The following is an 18,501-nucleotide window of genomic DNA, read 5'->3' on the forward strand; positions in this document are numbered from 1 at the left end:
GTGGCTTGCCCAGCCTGCTTCTTTCTCCCTGCCCAGGGACAGCACGGTCTTCAGTGGGCTGCTCCCTCCCCCATCAGTCATCGGTAAGAGAATGCCCTATAGACTTGTCCACATGCCAGTCTGAGGGAGGCATTTTCTCCATTGAGATGTCCTCTTCCCATAAGGCCCTAGCTTGTGTCACGTTGATGAAAACTAACCAGCACGCCATCTCTCCACCCTGCTAGCTCCATGTCACCAAGGTTGGATGAAGCAACCATCCTGGCCATTAACCATCTTCCCCGGCTTAGCTGGAATGCACTCTGCCCCTCTCGTTCAGAGCAGTCAGAGGCCGAGGAAGCCCTGGAGCCGGCCACCTTTTCCCTGTAGTTCTTATGCAGCCTCTGTTGGTTTGGATCAATAGGAAGCCGTTGGGCTTGCATTATTCAAGCCCATGGAATATTCAGGCGGCTGGGCAGAGGAACAGGCCTGTCAGCACTGGCGAGCTGTTCCCTCCCAAAATGGCCCCATGGGCTAGGGAAGCCGCAGGCTCAGAAAGGCAGCCACTGCCTCAGGCTGGGACAGATGTGGTACCCTGTCCTGACTCAGGAGGAGGCTCTGCTGTCTCCACCTCCTGATGGATGTCTTCATTTAGGGAATGCATTATTGAGTACAAGGCCTCTTTCCAGCCAGACTCTTGGACAAAATAGCCCAGCTGTGTCCCCACTGGTAGGGGCCCCAAGTGCCAGCAAATTGATTTGAACACACTGGGCCTGTGAAAACTTTTTGTAGTCAAGGACAAGCCCTGTAGGGACCTCACTTGCAGGAGGAACTCCTGGGATTTAGGACACCCTGATTTTAGCACTAGTGTTACACAGGTGACTGCAAACAGGTCAGATCCATCAGACTGACAGACAGCCCTGGTTCTCAGTGGTTGTGAATGTCACCCAATTTTCTGCAAGCAGTCAAGTACTAGATTCCACAATTCTAAAAACAATACATGAGTTGCTCTCGAAGCTTGGCCCTCTGATCCCCTAGGAGATGACTCTCGGGGGAAGGAATGTTGGAGACTAGTCTGGAATTCCAGAACCATCTATCTGCTCAAGGGTCCTGATGGGTACAAGGAGATGGTTCTAGAACCTGTGACGCCCAGTCTGGAAAGTGGACGTTCTTCACACAGAACTCACTCTGCCCCTTCTGGGGCACAGACTGTAATGATTCCTCTTCATTGCCACCATGATGGGGTGTGGGGTCACCATGGAAACACACCTCCAGGCAGGTCTAACTGAGGAGGGGCAACTTTTCCTGAATGTGGAACCACCCCTGGGGTGGGTGAACCCAGACTGGGCGGAAAGAGAAAAGGAGGAACTGAGACAAGCTCCAAAGTTTGTCTTCGTCTGCTTCCTGCCTGCAGATGTGACGCGACCAGACCTTCACACTCCTGCTGCGAGGACTGTGCCCCCCTTAAACCATGAGCCTAAGAAAGCCTTTCTGTCCTTCCATTGTCCTTTGTCAGGTGTTTTGTCACAGAGAGGGACATGCCGTAGATACAGAGCCCATTCAGGAAAACACAGTGTGTGGACAGGGCGCCTAGTGGGAAGAGTGAGGTAGGGCCTTGTCTTGTCCTTGAAGGCTCAGATCAAAAAGGAATGGTGAGAGGTCCTTTGAGCCATGTGACCAGTCGCGTTGCCCTCAGGGCCATCACTGCTCTGGCCTTTCTGACCTGGGTGCAGATAGCCAATCCCTCCCTTGGCCCTTGGAACTCAGGAGAATGGCTTGTGGTCAGGAGAGCTGCAGCTCCCTCTTCTGTTTCTCGGCTGTCTCCTGGGCTCTGGGAGGTTCCGGGCACAGCAGCTGTGGTTTGCGTTCAAGTCTCCCCGAGTGTGACTTCCCCATGGTCCTTCCTCTTCACTGATGGGAAAGCCGAGGCCAGGGTGCCCTCTCTGGTCCAGGCCAAGGTTTCCACATGATAGGCCCATTTACATTTAGAGCAGGGTGGTCCTTTGCTGGGGGCTATCCTGTACCCTACAGGACACTCAGGAGAACCCCTGGCTTCTATTCAAGGTCTCTGCATCTTGCTACATGTTCCCTGGGCAGAGGGGACAGACTTCCTCCATCTATGAGCTATTTGTATGTGGAATGTATTTCTGTGTCTTAGATTGGTTCCCAAGATTGACATGTGGCAGTGCAAGTCTGGTCCCTTTTCTCCATCTATCAACTGATGCCCCTACTAAGGTCTATAAAGAATAACTTGACATTCCTCATCACACAGAAGGAAACACAGGCCTGGAACATTCACAAAGAGTATAGCCAGCAGTCACACTGCTAGCAGAGAGATAATTAGTTCAAATTTCTACTAACTCTCCTACACCATGTCCACTAAACCCTGAACTCAGCCACCAACCAACAAATAGCAGAATTGATCTGGCTACTTCTGCAGGTTCTGCTCTGTTCTAGATGTTGAGAAAACAGCAGTCAGCACAGCACCCTGGTAGCTCGGAAGATGGATCAGAAGATAAAGCACCTGCTACAGAAGCACGAGGGCCAAAGTTCTGATCCCCAGGCCCATGTAAAACTGCACATGGTGTGCCTGTAACCCCAGTGTTCCCTCTTAGAGACCCCAGGTTTGTGTGCCACGTAGGCCGGCATAAGCAGCGGTGAGCTAGCGAGAGACACTGCTTCCAACAGGGTGAAGCTGAGGACCCAGCATGAGGTTGGGTTTGGCTTCCACTCAGGAGCTTAGCATGCAGGCTCTCCCCTCCTGGCCCCATGCATAGGCATACATATATGTCACATACAGATCTTACTAGGCATACACATATGTCACATACAGATCTTACCTCTACATGTATGTATTAATAATAAAACATGCAAGGATCTCTGTTCTCATGGAGCTGAGATTCCAGTAGTGAGGGTGTGTGTGTGTGTGTGTGTGTGTGTGTGTGTGTGTGCGCGCACATGTGTGACAATAATCAAACATGCAGGCGGGAATCAGGGTTGGATCCCGGGTCTGTTCCAAAGACCCCCCTCAGCTGGGCTGGTGACTCAGCTGTCAAAACCAACGCTAATCAATATTCAGTGTTTCTCTTGTCCACCTTGTCACCTGAAGGAAGTCCAGAGCAGTGTTAGCTCCTGGCCTCTCCTCCAGCCTGTGATGCTCGGTTTCCAGAAGAAGAGAGCAGCAGCTCTGGGCAGGCCACCCCGGGGCACTTTCTCATCATCTCATAGGCATGTAGCTGCTGGTGGGTGCTCAGCTGCACAGATCCGGACCTCCATAAATGATGCATCGTCCATCCCTCTCTCACGGAGGCGCTGGAGGAGTTACAGCTCCCATCATCTGACACTGCAGAGGCCCAGCTGTTTCTTCTGCTTCAGCCTCTCCTGGGGCAGGCAGGCAGGGACAGGGTTAGCCATGGGAGGACTATGAAACACTCCACTTCTCTGGGCCCTAAATCATTCTTGTCACTCTCCGCCACAGAGAGGTTATCTGTCCACAGCAGGTATGGCTGTGGGCCTCACTTGCTGGTCCAGCACTTGAAAACACAGATGGAAACAGATGAGCCTGGGGGTGGAGCAGGTGTGAGAAGGGCTGTTCTTCACCATACACCGCGGTCAGGGCTGGGTGCTCTAGGCTCCCTCCCTGGGTCTCTTTGCACTTCACTGGGCTCTCGCCTCCGCTGGCGTCGTTGAGTCCATGAATGTGGTGGCTGGTTATCCTTTCCTGATTTGCTGGACCTCTCTTCCTTGTCTTCCTCCCTCGAATATGAGGTCTATTGCAGGTGGACTTCATGGTCATCCGTGATGCTGGGCCCCCGGAGTGTTGGCTGCATGTTGAACGGATTACAGATCAGGCATGGTGATATCGTCAATTGTTGAATGAAAGGTGTAAGTGATCAAGACTGCATGAGGACATAGTGAGTACACAGGCAAGGTGGAGACTCTTCCCATCTGTGAGGAGAGTGTGGGTAATCACTGCTGTCTTCGTGCTGAGGAAGCCCAGTCAAGAGGGCTGGCACGCATCTCCCAGCTTCCCTTGGAACACGGTTGCTATCCTTGAACAAAGTCTGGCCAGGTGATTTCTCTGTTTAATGAAACGTGTGTATGTGATGAGTGTCCCTTCTAGGTGAGAGCTTTAACAGGCAGCAAGAGACTCAGCATCATGGTCCCATCTATGATCCTGGTGGAGGCATGAATCAACAGGGACTCTATGCTACCTGTGTGATGCAGGGTTCTCTAGGAGAACAGAATAGGGTGTACCTGAGTGCGTCTGTGTGCATGTGTGTGTTGGCGTATACTGCAGGTACTGGGTAATCAATCCAACAGTGGTGTAGACACGTTCGAGAGTCAATGAACTAGGTCCTCACTCAGCCCGGGAACTCCAGCAGTCCTAATGTGGCCCAGTAATATAGAAGCTCCTTGAGGAGTCGCTAGCGACGTGTCCTGCAGAGTGGCCCAAGGGAGGGAGTAAGGCAGGAGCAACAGACACTTGCTCAGGGAGGAAAAGAGGGAGACACACACACACACACACACACACACACACACACACACACACACAGGATGCTTTTTCCCAGGCTGCCTTTTTCTTCTTTGCCTGGGTGCCTTGCCCCCACCGTGGCCCCCTCCCCTGCATCACTGTCCCACTGCCAAGCCTCTCTGGACATGTCCCCGAAAGTTTCAGTTGTCTCTGAGTCCAGTCAAGTTGACAGCCCAAACCAGCCATCACACCATCCCAGGTCCCTGAAAGACAGGGAGGAGCCGTCAGCACGAAGTGGGGGTGAGATGCTGTCCGAGGGTCTGGATGTGTTACTGCGGCATGGTGCGGTCCATCCTGACGGATGCTATCTGCGTGTCATCTCGGAGGGAGAGTGGGAGTCCTGGCTCATCACAGCTACCAGGGACTTCTCTTCCCAGACGCCAGGGATACTGTCGAGGGACAATGGAGACATTTTTCTCTAGCTCTTTCCCAGTTGGCTCTGCCACAGGGAAGCAAAGAAACCCAGACATGAAGTCATCACTTGTTTGCGGCGAGAGAGCAAGAAAGCGAGCCACGGCAGTATTGTGTTTGCCCTATTAAGGATCATTTTCTCATTACAATTTCCCCTCCTAATTGCTAATTTTTCCAGTTTCTCCAAAAGCCATTCCACTTCCGCTTCGCCCCCCCTCCCCCACGAGAGCTGGTGCTTCGAGAAACTGCCACAGATGGGCCAAAGAGAAACACACATGCTTGTTTTTAATTTACTTGGAATTCTCTCTCTCTCTTTTTTTTTCTTGGTGCTACTGGGACGGGCAGCTGCCAGGCTCTTCTGGCCACGTGGCTGGGGTCTCAGCCATGAGGACTGGCCCAGGAGAGGAGCCGCTCTGTCCCAGTGCAAGCCACCGCTGTTTTGTTACTGGGGAACTGCCATTTGGTAGTCGAGTGACTCTGTGAAGGCGAGGACTTCAGAGGCTCCGGGGCACATGCTGTTGAGTCTTGACCCCCTGAAGGTCCTTGATAGTCCACTCCACGTGGTGCCTGGGACGGACCTACGGTACCAGCTGGGCCTCTGCTGCCCTCTTCTATGGGGAAGGAACAGTTGCCACCCCTATTTTCAGGAGGGAAAATAGGTTCAGAGAACTGAGGCATGTGGGTCAAGCCTGCTCCCATAGGCACAGTCCGTGTGTGTGTGTGTGTGTGTGTGTGTGTGTGTGTGTGTGTGTGTGTGTGTGTGTGTATTGATGTCAGGTCTGTTTATTTACAAGGCAAACACTTTACAGCCCTTCTCTGAGAAGGTCTGTATCAGATATGTCTGTCCTCACTGGCCACAAGCCAGTTTGTGCCTCCTGAAATCCACATCACAGTTTAGTCCCCTGTCGTGAAGTTGATGTGTCTTTGTAGGGCATTCAGCCGTGAGGCCTCTGGGAGATGAAAAAGATTAAAGTGATCTGGGTAGAGCCTGTGGCTGGATCCGAAGCTTCACAAGGAGAGGAGGAGAAGTCATACTTGGTAACGTCTCGCACCAGCAAGCCCAGCATTTGGGAGGCTGGGGCAGGAGGATCGCCACGAGTTCAAGATCAGCGTGGACTCAAACAAAACAAGAAGAAAGGGAGAGACCCGGAGACGCCTAAGCATCCCTATTTCTCATGCTGTGTGATGCATGTGTCCCTCCCCAGAGATACCTCTTGACCTGAAACCAAAACCATGAATTAGAGTGAACCTCTTTTCTTCATAACTTATTCAGCCTGTGTTATTATGGTAACAGCATTAGCAAATGTCCTTAAAACAAACAAAATAAAACAAACAAACAAGAGAGCAAAAGGTCCTTAGTAGATTCCCTCACTCCTCAGGGGTCCCCTTCACACCTCCTGTCAGAGGGGATACAAACGGGTGGGCCCTTACAGCCTGATGTCTGGGACTGGAGGCCTAGGGTTCTCTCACGGGTCTGTCTTTGAGATGGTAGGGACAGGAGATTTTGATGTGGCATTAAGTAGAAGGCCGAGAGCCATAGCCTGGAAAGTAGAAAGCAAACTGGCATAGAGTGGTGGGGCTGGCTGTGTTCCACCCCAAGGCCTCAGTTTCTGTCCTGTCACAGGAGGTCACACACCATACAACAAGTGTCAAGCTTAGCTTCATGTCTGGCCACGAGCAGACATTACCGTTCATATACAGACATGTTAGGACTAGGGAAAAACTACAGCTCCTACAGACCAAAAAGTTCAGTGGTTTCAACATCTTTTTCCCTGCACTGAAAATCTAGGTCAGGAGATGGAGGACAGTGGCTCACCTCTGTGATGGCTAGGACGTGTGTAAACTTGACACAGGCTAGGATCATCTGGGAAGAGGGAACGACGGTTGAGAAAGCACCTCCAGCAGACTGGCAATGCAGCATTTTCTTAATTAACGGCTGATGCGGGAGGGCCCAGTCCACTGTGGGCAGAGCCATCCCAGGCAGATGGTCCTGGGTTCTGTAAGAAGCCAGGTTGAGCAAGTCATGGGGAGCAAGCCGGTGAGCAGTGTTCCTCTATGGTCTCTGTTCTAGTTCCTGCCTCCAAGTTTCTACTGTGGATTCCTGCCCCGACTTCCCTTCACGGTGGACTGTAAGCTGTAAGCTGAAATAAACTCTCCCTTCCCCAAGTTGTGTTTGTTTGTGGTGTCTTATCACAGCAACAGAAGCAAAGGAGAACTTCTTAGAGCAGACAGAGTTCACTCACAGAGCTGACACTGAGGGCCTTACGTCTGTCCCTCCCTCCATCCTGTCCCCTACAGGGAGGGGGGAGCTAGGCTGAACTCACTCGGCAGCTGAGGATGACCTTGAATTCCAGATCATCCTAACTTAGGCTGGATTGTTGGTGCTACAGGCATGCAATGCCATGTTTGGCACACATACGTATACATGCACATATATGCATACAAGTATATACGAGCTACTGAGTTTTTTTAGCTTTGTTTATGTGTCCAAGGCTGACCACTTGGGATTAGACAACCTATGTGGGAGCTCAGCCCTGGGGGAAATGGATCCCCCACCCTCTCAGCAGGGGAAATGGATCCCCCGCCCTCTCAGCCCTTGAGGAAATGGATCCCTCACCCTCTCAGCCCTGGGGGAAATGGATCCCCCACCTTCGTCGGTGGGTAGAACCATTAAACTTTTCCTCATCCACACCGATGAGTCAACTCCTGTTGTCACTGCGCTGGTCTTGCTCGGGCCGCTGCCATATTGCTTTGAGTTCATGGAGTGTCGACCCTCTTCATGGACACCATTGAAGCAGCGCTGGATACCCAGCTCTGTGTGCTGACTCATGGTTTGCCCTCCGAGCCTTTGTCAAGGCTGCCAGACTGGTCAGCAGCAGGGGCTCCCGAAGTTGGCTTCCAAAAGCTCTACATCTACTAGGAAGCTCTAAACTACAGTTTACATCATGGGTAAGAGAAGGTTCGGACCACCAAGTGCATTAGGATGGCTTGGCTTCTCACCTTACTGGCTGTCCCTTTTCTTTGCTGAGCTAATGGTGACTGTGATTTTGTGGGGTGACCAAGTCTTTAGTGGACTCCATGAACACGAGGCCTGCTCCTCCCTGCTCTGTGCCTGAAGACCAGGACTTCCCAGGGATCTGGCCTGATGAAAGAAAGGAACAAAAGAAGACTCTCTGGAGTTCACAGCATTTCTTGACTGGCCTTTATCTCATGATGCTCCTTTGTGGCCAGTGGTCACCATCACTGTCATTTTATCCTTCTTCCCTGAGAGGTCGGGATTGCTGGTTTACAGATTTGAAAATGGGAGTTTGCAGTCTGAAGCTGTGTAGTCAGTGAGGATGCTACTAGCCGCATGGAGTTGTTTAAATGAAAGCAATTTTAAATGAAATAAAATGTGAGTTTGGGCTTCTCCAGTCCCTCCCTTCTATCAGCTACAATTTCAAGACTTCTGTGGGCAATGGTGGCCATTGGTTTCTGTTTTAACCAGCATGGTGCAGGATGTTTTTGACTATGCAGCCAGATGTGCCAAGAGATGGTGGGGGAAGTGAGGCTAACAGCCATATTTTTCTGACTGCTGGTCCAGGGGGATTTCCTAGGTCCCCTGAATAGTCCCAGGTGCTCCAAGGGAGGAGAGAAGACTGCACTCCTCTTCACTAGGCCAAGTTTGGTTGACAGTGAACTTTTCTGTGGTGGCTGGACCTCAGATCCGTGTCTCAGTTCTACACTGGTCACCATCCAAGCAACCTACAGCCCTGGGTGCTCACTTAGAACTGCTGGCCTTGAGTCCTTTGGGGCTACTCACTTTCAGGACTCCTCCCTTGGGAATCAGCAGTCCTGACTTACCTATTTGCCTACTCTGAGGGTTGCTGTGACCAAAAACTTTAAAAGAAGGAGGGGTTTATTCTTTCTCATAGTTCGAGGCAGCTGATTTCACGGCACCCGGCAACAGGAAGCAGAGAGGGATGGACTACTTGGCTCACTTTATTATATTTTTAATTACACACACACACACACACACACACACACACACACACACACACACACACATCTGAGACAGGGTCCTCAGCTGGCCTGCAGCTCAGATCTGCCTGCTTCTGTCTCATAAGTTCTGGAATGAGAGGTGTGTCCCACCTCACCTGGTGTAGCTTTCTTTTTATGCAGCCCTGGGAACCAGCCTATCAAGTGATGCCACCTACATTTAGGGTGGACTGCTCTACCTCAGTTAATATGATCTAGAAAGTTCCTTACAGATGTGCCTACAGCTTTGCCTTCTGGGTGATTCTTGAGGCCTCCAGACTGACAGTATTCACCATGGCACTGCCTAGGTGGGGGAGGAGGACCAGACTCAGCTCTGCCCCCTCAGGATAGGGAGTTCTGGATTCTCTCACAGAAGCAGGACGGACTATCATTTCCACACACATAGTAGGTGCTGTAGCCTTGTGGTGAGATTCAGCTGCTTCTGAAATAAACTGGAAAGCTATGGCTCTTGTCCATATAATTCGTTTTATGGATGTTGCCTTAGACTGAATGTCCATGTCCCCCAAAACTGGTATATTGACCTCTCTCTTCCAAGGTGAGGATGTGGGGGCATTGTTTTTGGCAGGTGAGACACACTGAGAGCAGATCCTTCATGTGTGGATTAGCAACACCCTTGTCGGTGGTCCATCCAGCTTCTTTTTTCCCTCCCTCCCCTCCTCCCTCCCTCCCCTTCTCACTGTCCCCTCCTCCCTTCCTTTCTAATAGTAAATGTATTTATTAATGCTATTATGTCTCATAGTATTAATAAAGAAAATCAGTAGATAAAAGGGAAAATTGGAAGTATGTAAACATAGACTTTGTCTTTGTATGTATGTATGTATGTATGTATGTATGTATGTATGTATGTATATTTGGCTGGTTGTTTCCAGAATAGATCACAGAGTGAAAAAAAAGCCTGCCCTCACCAGGCTCTGACATTGCAGGCTCCTGGGTCCTGGACTACTTCTAGCTTTTGCCACTGAGGCAGGTCAGTGCCTGCTGCTGCCATACCACCCAATCGAAGGTGTTTTGATAGCCCTGAACACACCAGGGTGATGCCCAGTGATGGCAGGGCCCTTGCCCAAGGTCAGAGAAGTGTTCTGCTCCCACCCCAGGGTCCCTCTCACCCTAATACCCTCTGTGAGCTATCCTACCCTCCTCGGGGCTGTGCTGGGCCCCGCTAGACGAGAAAGGGTGTTCCCGAGATGTTTGGGGCTTCATTCTGGCTAGGGGAATTGGTATACTAACTGCCCAGATGAGAAAGGATGTTCCCGAGACGTTTGGAGCTTCATTCTGGCTAGGGGAATTGGTATACTAACTGCCCAGAGCCAACTCACATTACAGTCTCAGATGTAAATTTCTCTCCTGCCTCTACCTTCAGTCTTGGCCTCTTCATTCCTAGGTTGCCTTTGGCTTACTGTCATAGCATCCTGTCTGTCTGGTCCCCCGGTCACACCCCCATCCTCTTCCCACAAGCCAGAAATGTCTCCGCTATAACCCACACAGGACCTCAGCTCCCTGGGGCAGTGGGACTGATGCTGAGCAGGAGGAGGTCTAAGCAGTCATCCTTAGGAATGATTCTAAGGCTGGACATGCCTCATGGGTTGACGAAAAGCGTGCGCCAGGACTGCAGGGGAAAGAGCACGGGTGAGCACTCTGGCTGCTCCCGATTGCAGATGAGCGCTCAGTCCTCATGGGACCCTTGGGCTTCCAGAGTCTAGCTTGCTGCCCCAAGGCCTTTCCCCTTGCTGTCCCCATGCCACTCAACACACTTGGTCAGTTTCTTCCCCTCTCTGCTTCACGCACACCTGCATGGAGTCTGCCCTTCCCGCTGACATCCACAGACACCCAGCCCTTCTTGTCTCAACTCCTGTCCCCGTCTCGGGCACGTCTGGGTGTGTGTGATGCTCAGCTCTGAGCATGCCACAGGGCATGCAGTGATACCCTGTCCCTGCCCGGATGGTCAGCTAGCAACTCATAGAGCAGTCTGGTCACAGTGGCAGGCAGGGAGTGGGGCTGGTGTAGGCAGAAGGGAAGGGCGCAGCCTGGGTGGACAGCTGGACTGTGGGAGGAGTCGAGGGTCTTGGGTCCCTTCTCCTACCTCTATCTATCTGGCCCTCTTCATTGGCCGGCTATATTGTCTCTTTCCAGACCACTTCCTTCATGTGTCAACAAATGTGACATGTGCAGCTCCTATGGGTCTTTGATTTGCCACCTGGGCTAGATGCCTCCAGTAAGACTGACACCAGAGGCCAGAGGCAGCGTGTTCAAGAACAGGTGGCTCCGGGCTTGGCTGTGGGGAGGAGAAAGGAGTTTCTAGGTACAGAGGATGTGTGAGGGCTTCCGTTGCAGGATGGCCGGTGCATATGAGACCAAATCCTCACTTCTCCTGCATGCAATTGCTGGGTTCCTGTCCAGGGTGGAAGGAAGGCCCAGAGAAGCAGAGGGGAGGGTGGACGGGTGAGGGCTGGTTTCGGGGAGTGGGTTGTGAGAGTTCTGGATAACAGGTAGACACAGGGATGTCTTTCATGCACCCCCTGGTGTACTTCCGTGTATAAAGATGCTATGTTCACTTATAGTTAACAAACCAACAACCCACTGAGAGCCCTGGAGCACTAGACGCCAGGCATGATTCCCCATCCTTCATCCTGAGGGGCCAGGTTCTTATCTCCTGTACAGAACAGTAAAATGAAGCACAGAGAAGTTAAAGGACTTGCCCAAGTTCACGTGGCTAGCGGGCGGCCCGCTCAAGATTCGCATCAGGCCTCTGTGTGCCCCCCGCCCCGCCCCCGCCCTAAGCTCTGAAGATAGCACAGTTGAGATTTAACCATTACCTCCACAGCCTTTCAGAACGTCAAGTAGGTGGCTGTGCATTGGAGGGATGAGCCTCTCCTTCATGTTTCTAGTGCCCTGGAGTTTTCTCTGCCTCCGTATGTTAAAAAGAAAGAAAACAATCTAACGACAACAACACAGAGAAACTTAGATCATTTTGAAAAAATACAAAAAAAAGTCTGACTTATGTGAAATTTAATTTAATTTATTTTTATACCAGCAGCTGTCAGTTCAAAGAACAACAACAAAGTAACCATCTGTGCTTAATTTCATCAATCCACTGTCGATGGTCACGTGAGCAGGGCTTTTGGACTGAGGCAGAGCACGTGACCACGTCTCAGCCCCTCCTGCCCCCCAGGTCCTGTGTCCAGGCAAGAAGGAGAGCTGGTGGCCAGATTTCGGGGTGAAGAGACTTGACACCTAGGTGGAAAAGCGGGTGGTTGCTCAGACAGCAAACCCCGACCCTCCTGCTTGTTTGGTCTCACTTTGCCACTGTGGGTGAGCATTTGAGCCCAGTTGAACAGGAGGGGAAACTGAGTCTCCTTGTCCTTTGTTGTTGTTTTTCAAGACAGGGTTTCTCTGTGTAATAGCCCTGGCTATTCTGGAACTCCCTCCAAATACCAGGCTGGTCTTGAATCACGGAGATCCTCCTGCCTCTGAAACTGTATTTCAAAGGGGGCGTGTTCAGTTCCTAAATATGCATTCTTATGGACACACTGTGTGACCCCCGAGATAGAAGCTATGGTTAAAAAAAAATCTGTGGGGCCAGAGGGTTCCTGTGTACTGGGAGCCTGCAAGAATCAAGGGAGACCCAGTTGAGGTACACGGTGGTGCACACCTGTAATTCTAGCACTAGGGATTCAACAGGACCGTTAGGAGTTCAAATCCATCTTTGTCTACACAGTGAGCTTGAGATTAGTCTGCTTGGGATCCTGCTTCAAACACAACAAAATAGAGAGAGGGGGAGGAAGGGAGAGAGAGAGAGAGAGAGAGAGAGAGAGAGAGAGAGAGAGAGAGAGAGGGGAGAGAAAGGGAGGGAAGGAGGGAGGGAGAGAGAGAGAGACAGAGAGAGACAGAGAGAGAGAGGAGAGAAAGGGAGGGAAGGAGGGAGGGAGAGAGAGACAGAGAGAGAGAGAGAGAGAGAGAGAGAGAGAGGAGAGAAAGGGAGGGAAGGAGGGAGGGAGGGAGAGAGAAAGAGAGAGACAGACAGAGACAGAGAGAGAGGAGAGAGAGAGAGAAAGAGAGAGACAGAGAGAGAGGGAGAGAGAGAGAGAGAGAGAGACAGAGAGAGAGGGAGAGAGAGAGAGAGAGAGAGACAGAGAGAGAGACAGAGACAGAGAGAGAGACAGAGACAGAGAGAGACAGAGAGAGAGACAGAGAGAGAGAGGGAGAGAGAGAGAGAAAGAGAGAGACAGAGAGAGAGAGAGAGAGAGAGAGAAAGAGAGAGACAGAGAGAGAGACAGAGACAGAGAGAGAGACAGAGACAGAGAGAGACAGAGAGAGAGACAGAGAGAGAGACAGAGAGAGAGAGGGAGAGAGAGAGAGAAAGAGAGAGACAGAGAGAGAGGGAGAGAGAGAGAGAAAGAGAGAGACAGAGAGAGAGGGAGAGAGAGAGAGAAAGAGAGAGACAGAGAGAGAGACAGAGACAGAGAGAGAGACAGAGACAGAGAGAGACAGAGAGAGAGACAGAGAGAGAGAGGGAGAGAGAGAGAGAAAGAGAGAGACAGAGAGAGAGACAGAGACAGAGAGAGAGACAGAGACAGAGAGAGACAGAGAGAGAGACAGAGAGAGAGACAGAGAAAGAGACAGAGAGAGAGACAGAGAGAGAGAGAGAGAGAGAGAGAGAGAGAGAGAGAGAGAGAACTTACTCCAGAGGGAAGAGAGTGGACCCCTCTAGCAACAGGGTCATTATATGATCCATAGCTAAGTTGCACACGGTTTACTGCCGACCTCTGAATAGGAAGAGATGGCCTTCCCTGCCCCAGGCCAGCATTTTTGGGGCTCCCTTTGCAAATGAATCTCTGTTCTTGCCCATGGTGGCTCCCACCTTCCTTTCTGACATGCATGCCTAGACCAAAGGCTTACTCCACATACAGGGAACTGGGCTACAGTGGACCACATCCGTCTTAAATGGTGGTGTCCAGTCTGCCCAGAGGTATACAGAACCCTGCCAGACCTGGGAAGCCCTGTCCCAAAGGAAAAACCTCAACATCAGGGTTAACCGGAACACTGGGGCTTAGGCATGTCTGTCTCCCTGCAGATGGAGACTTGGACTTCCAAAGGCACAGGCAGGGCCAACTACGGCATGGCCTGGAGTGAAGGTCTCTCCACTTCATGTATGCCCCTGCCCTAGGTGCAGCCTCTGACTTGACCTGTCATGCACCGTCAGCTTGTCACCGACCACGGCAGCCTGTCCTCTCTGAAGAGGATTATAGTTTTGAAGGTCTCAACAGACACCTGGTTTGAGCTGACTCAGTTCTGTGGCAGGGCTAGGGAGGGTGTGACTTGGGCAGAATCCTCCTCACCTTCAGCAAAAGACAGGGCTCAGCACCGGGGTGTCTCGGGAAGGCTGCCTGGCAAATCCCAGCTCTGTTTACTGTGGAAGGAAAAGAAGTAAGAGTGAGCGAGTCAGAAATACAGATCAAGAGAGTCACATTTTAAAGAGAAGGGGGGGTGCTCGCCAATTGGCTTGTCATCTTCTCATTAAATAACAGATGGCGGCTGAGTCACTGCTCCCGGCAGCCGGGACGCTGCTGGCCTGCTGGCTCCCTCCCTGGGGCCCAGCCACTCAGGACGAGGGGGCCTGTGGGGAGGGGGCAGAGGCGGAGGAAGCCTCACTTCTACCCCTCCACCCAGCCTCATCCCCCTCTCCCCAACATGCCAGCTCTGAAACTCTGAGTTACCTACCCATTCTTTTTATTGTCCGCTCAACAAATGGTCCCTGAGAGTCCCTGTGTGCCCTTACACCACAGAGACCAGGCCTGATCAGGGAGTCTGCAAATCAGCAAGAAGGCGGTGCCATGAGGTCATCGTTATAGATGAGGGGGTCCAAGGCCTAAGGAGAACAAGGCCAGGCTTAATACAGAATTGGGGTTGGGACTTCTCCCCTCTAGGGACCCCTGAGACAAGTCACCCTGGAAGATGGCTGAGTGACTTACTGTGAGACCTCTTCCTTCTTCACACTCTGCTTCCAATGATCCTTCCCCACACCCCTCAGCATGCACCTATCTGGCCCCTAACTGGCCTGTCCTGGTAGGCTGAGCCCCTCCTTCCAGAAGCTGGGGTCCAACAGTGGTGACCTTGTAGCTGGTAGGCAGTCAGTCACTTGTGCCCTGCCTGGCCTGCTGGCTCTCTTTGTTGCTACTTTGAGTCCTGCGTTATAGACTCAGTGCTGTGGTCACGTCCTGTGGACCCTATGCTTTACACTCTGTCCCTTTGGCTGTCGGATGCCTGCCCTAAGGTACTGGCTGTGCCTGCGTGTTCCCTGGGTGGTTGGTGAGGGAGGGGTCATTATGATGGGCTGGTGACGTCAAACGAGGCCCCTTTATTTCCCTGTGTGTTTGCAGGGAGTATACACAGATACATATACATGTACGTGTATGTGTGGAGGCCGGAAGACAACCTTCGATATTACTCTTTAGAAACATCTGTCGTGGGCCGCCAAGATCTCTGTTTATGTTGGAGTGATTGGCCAGTGAGATCCAGACATCCCCCACCCCCACCCCCCTCTCAGCCTCTCCAGTGCTGAGATTATAAATATGTGCCACTACTATGGACATTTTCATGTGGGCTTTGTGGACCAAGCTGGGGTCCTCATGCTTGTGAGGGAAGTGACTTATGCACCGAAACCGACTCCCCATCCCAAATGACATCCTTTTTGAAGGAGTCATGAGGGCATCTAGATTCTCAACCCTCACTCCCTGGATTCCCTTTACGTATGTCCCAGGCTCGGTTTGAATTCATGCCTGATAAGCTGAGAGGCCTCGTCTTTTAGGACGCAAGGCTCTGCTGAAACCATAAAAGCCCCAGCCCTGGTTTCTCTCTGATTGGAATAAAATACGTCGTCATGACTCTGTCAGTCAGGCAGTCCCTCTCACCAAGCACGGCGCAGACTCCAGCCAGGGTCAGTCCAGCTTTATCAGAGTTTGCACTTGGTGGAGGTGTGAGAGATGATGGTTGACTTGTCAGCTCGACACAATCTAGAATCACTGGAGAAGAGGGTCTCATGAGGGACTGGAGATCAGGTTGGCCTGTGGGTGTGTCTGTGGGGGACTGTCTTGTTGACATTAATTGACATCTAAAATCGGGTGGTACCGTTCCTTTGGTTTGGGACCCAGATTATACAAAAATGGAGGAAGTGAGCTGAGTGAGATGGGTTCCTCTCTCTGCTCTCAACCTCGGCTGCGGTATGACCGCCTGCCTCGAGTTCCTGCCTTCACGCCCTTGCTCCAGTGGATCATAGCCTGGAACCAAGAGCTAAAACAATTCCTCTCTGTAAGTTGCTTTTTGTCAGGGTGTTTTATTACAGCAGTAGAAATGAAACTGAGACAGAAGCCATGACTTTTATCTGCTGATTTAAAATTTAAAGAACTATTTACTGGAGCTGGAGAGATGGTTGAGCTGTTAAGAGCATGTGCTGTCCTTACAAAAGACTCAAGTTTGATCCCTAGCGCCCACTGGCCTTCAGGAGAACTGTGCTCAACTCACACACACACACACACACACACACACACACACACACACACACACATACACACACATATACACACACACAATACATAATACACAATACACAATTAAAATGTATTGTCATTGTGCATGTATGTGATATGAGGATCAGACATGTGCTGCAGTGTGTGTGTGTGTGTGGTGGTTAGAGGACAACTTTCTGGAATCAATTCTCTCCATTCACCTTTGTGTAGGTTCTGGGAATTGAACTTGGAGCACCAGGCTTGTTTAGCAAATGCCTTGCTTACTCAGCCATCTCACTGGCAGACACCAGGGCTTTTTAAGTGTTGGTTCTTCAGCCAATGCTTGGGCGGAGACCCCACCCCTGGTTCTGTTATACATAGCCTAGGGTCTGGCATATTCCTCACTCTTCTTAGGCTTCTCTACCTGGTCTAGGGAGAGTGAGACCACATGGCCCAGGCCACAAGGAGGCTTACATGGTGGCCAGAGAGTGTGGGCTGGTCTGTCTTGGCCCATAGTTTGCTAGGCCATAGGCACACTGGAGAGGGGATGGTGAGAGTCTGGGTCACCTGCTCCCTCCTCAGGATGGATAGAGGGACCTCGGCGTTCAAGGTTGCTGCTTTATTCATGGCAGTTGTTCCTGCCCTACAAGGATTGCATTTGGCATTGCTTGTACTCAACTGGAAATGGGAAGTACATTCAATGCCCTCCTGCCCCAGAGTTCCTGTCTGACCTGAAACTCCGGGCTGCCTGCCCCGACCTTCTGTACTTCTTGTCTGCAGGATAAATTATGAAATTCCTTGCATTTTTTGTGTGTGTACAGAACATCTGGTCTGGTTGATCCCAACCCCTGATGAATGGGCGCCCAGGTCTCTTCCTGTCTACTCTCCCTGGCCTGTATTTCCCACCTGTTTGAAATTAATATTCTTGGGTATAAATTGTGACGTGTCCCATTTGCTGTGCCACGACCTGGCTTTCCTCCAGATGGCCTCACTGTGAGAGCAGGCCAGTGGATGGGGTGGATGCAAGTCCTGATGGCCTCAGTTGCCCACCCTCTTACTTCCAGGCATCCTCCTGCCAATTCGGACTTACCACATCAGAGATGTCATTCCCATTCTTATGCCTGCTCCTCCAGGCTTTCTAAGATGGCCCCCAGTGTCCACCAGAGCCGTTCAGCTCAGAGCCTGTGCACCTCTAATCCCCTTAACTGCCTCCTGGAGTGATCTAGAATCTTCCCTCTGGTGTCTCCCCACCCCCACTACTACTTGCCAAGATGTTGAAAGAGCTCTTTGATTCCATTGTCCCTCACGCTTCTCTCACGCATGCTGCAGATGGTCATGAGACTCATCTCCCTGTGGCACAAATTTAATAATGTCTCCCTCTGGCTGTCCTTTGTCCTAGAGACGAAGCGTTTGCTTGGAGACTGCTCACCCAGTCCTCCATCCTGCCTGCTTCCTGCTTGGATCCTCAACCGAGGGAACTCTTTTTCTTTCCTCTTGGAATGCTCTTCCTGCCCTCTTGGATTCCAGTGACCTCGGCGACTCCTCTCAGGCAGGAGTATTTCTTTCCATGCCTTATCAGAGTGTCTGGTGCAGTAGCCCTCCTCCTCTCTTCCAAGTTTTGATTTATGAAATTTCAGATACCCAAGGACTATCCAAAAATATGTGATGGAAAACTCAACAAATAAGCAGTGCATATTGTGCATTATTCTAAGGATCAATCTCTGACCACCAGACTTGTACACTTATATTTGTACACACTATACACCACACTTGGCCACCCGTATCCACACTGTGCACAGACTCTGTGTATCTACACCATGTATGGATACAGTGTGTCTGCATTGTATCCTGGATTCAGGGTAGCCACACTGTGTATGGCCTGGACTTAGTGTATCCGCACTGTGTATAGATACAGTGTATCCGCACTGTGTATAGATACAGTGTATCCGCACTGTGTATGGATACAGTGTATCCACACTGTGTATGGCCTGGAGTCATTATATCCACACCGTACACTACCCACCCAACAGCATCACTCCT

The 18,501-nt window shown here is 51.2% G+C and overlaps 1 long non-coding RNA gene across 2 annotated transcripts; it reads right to left on the minus strand.

Annotated features, from left to right (window-relative positions):
• Window positions 1-11,991: 11,991 nt before the first annotated feature.
• LOC121139437 lies at window positions 11,992-14,811 on the minus strand. Of its 2 annotated transcripts, none has more exons than XR_005876392.1 (3): window positions 14,678-14,811; window positions 14,296-14,366; window positions 11,992-12,190 (listed from the first exon to the last, which is right to left on the minus strand). It is a non-coding gene; the product is annotated as an uncharacterized LOC121139437 (long non-coding RNA). The 2 variants fall into 2 exon arrangements; XR_005876393.1 differs by lacking the exon at window positions 11,992-12,190 and adding an exon at window positions 12,395-12,432.
• Window positions 14,812-18,501: the final 3,690 nt, after the last annotated feature.

This window comes from Mesocricetus auratus, unplaced genomic scaffold (genome assembly GCF_017639785.1).
Source record: "Mesocricetus auratus isolate SY011 unplaced genomic scaffold, BCM_Maur_2.0 Super-Scaffold_15014, whole genome shotgun sequence".
NCBI lineage: Eukaryota > Metazoa > Chordata > Mammalia > Rodentia > Cricetidae > Mesocricetus > Mesocricetus auratus.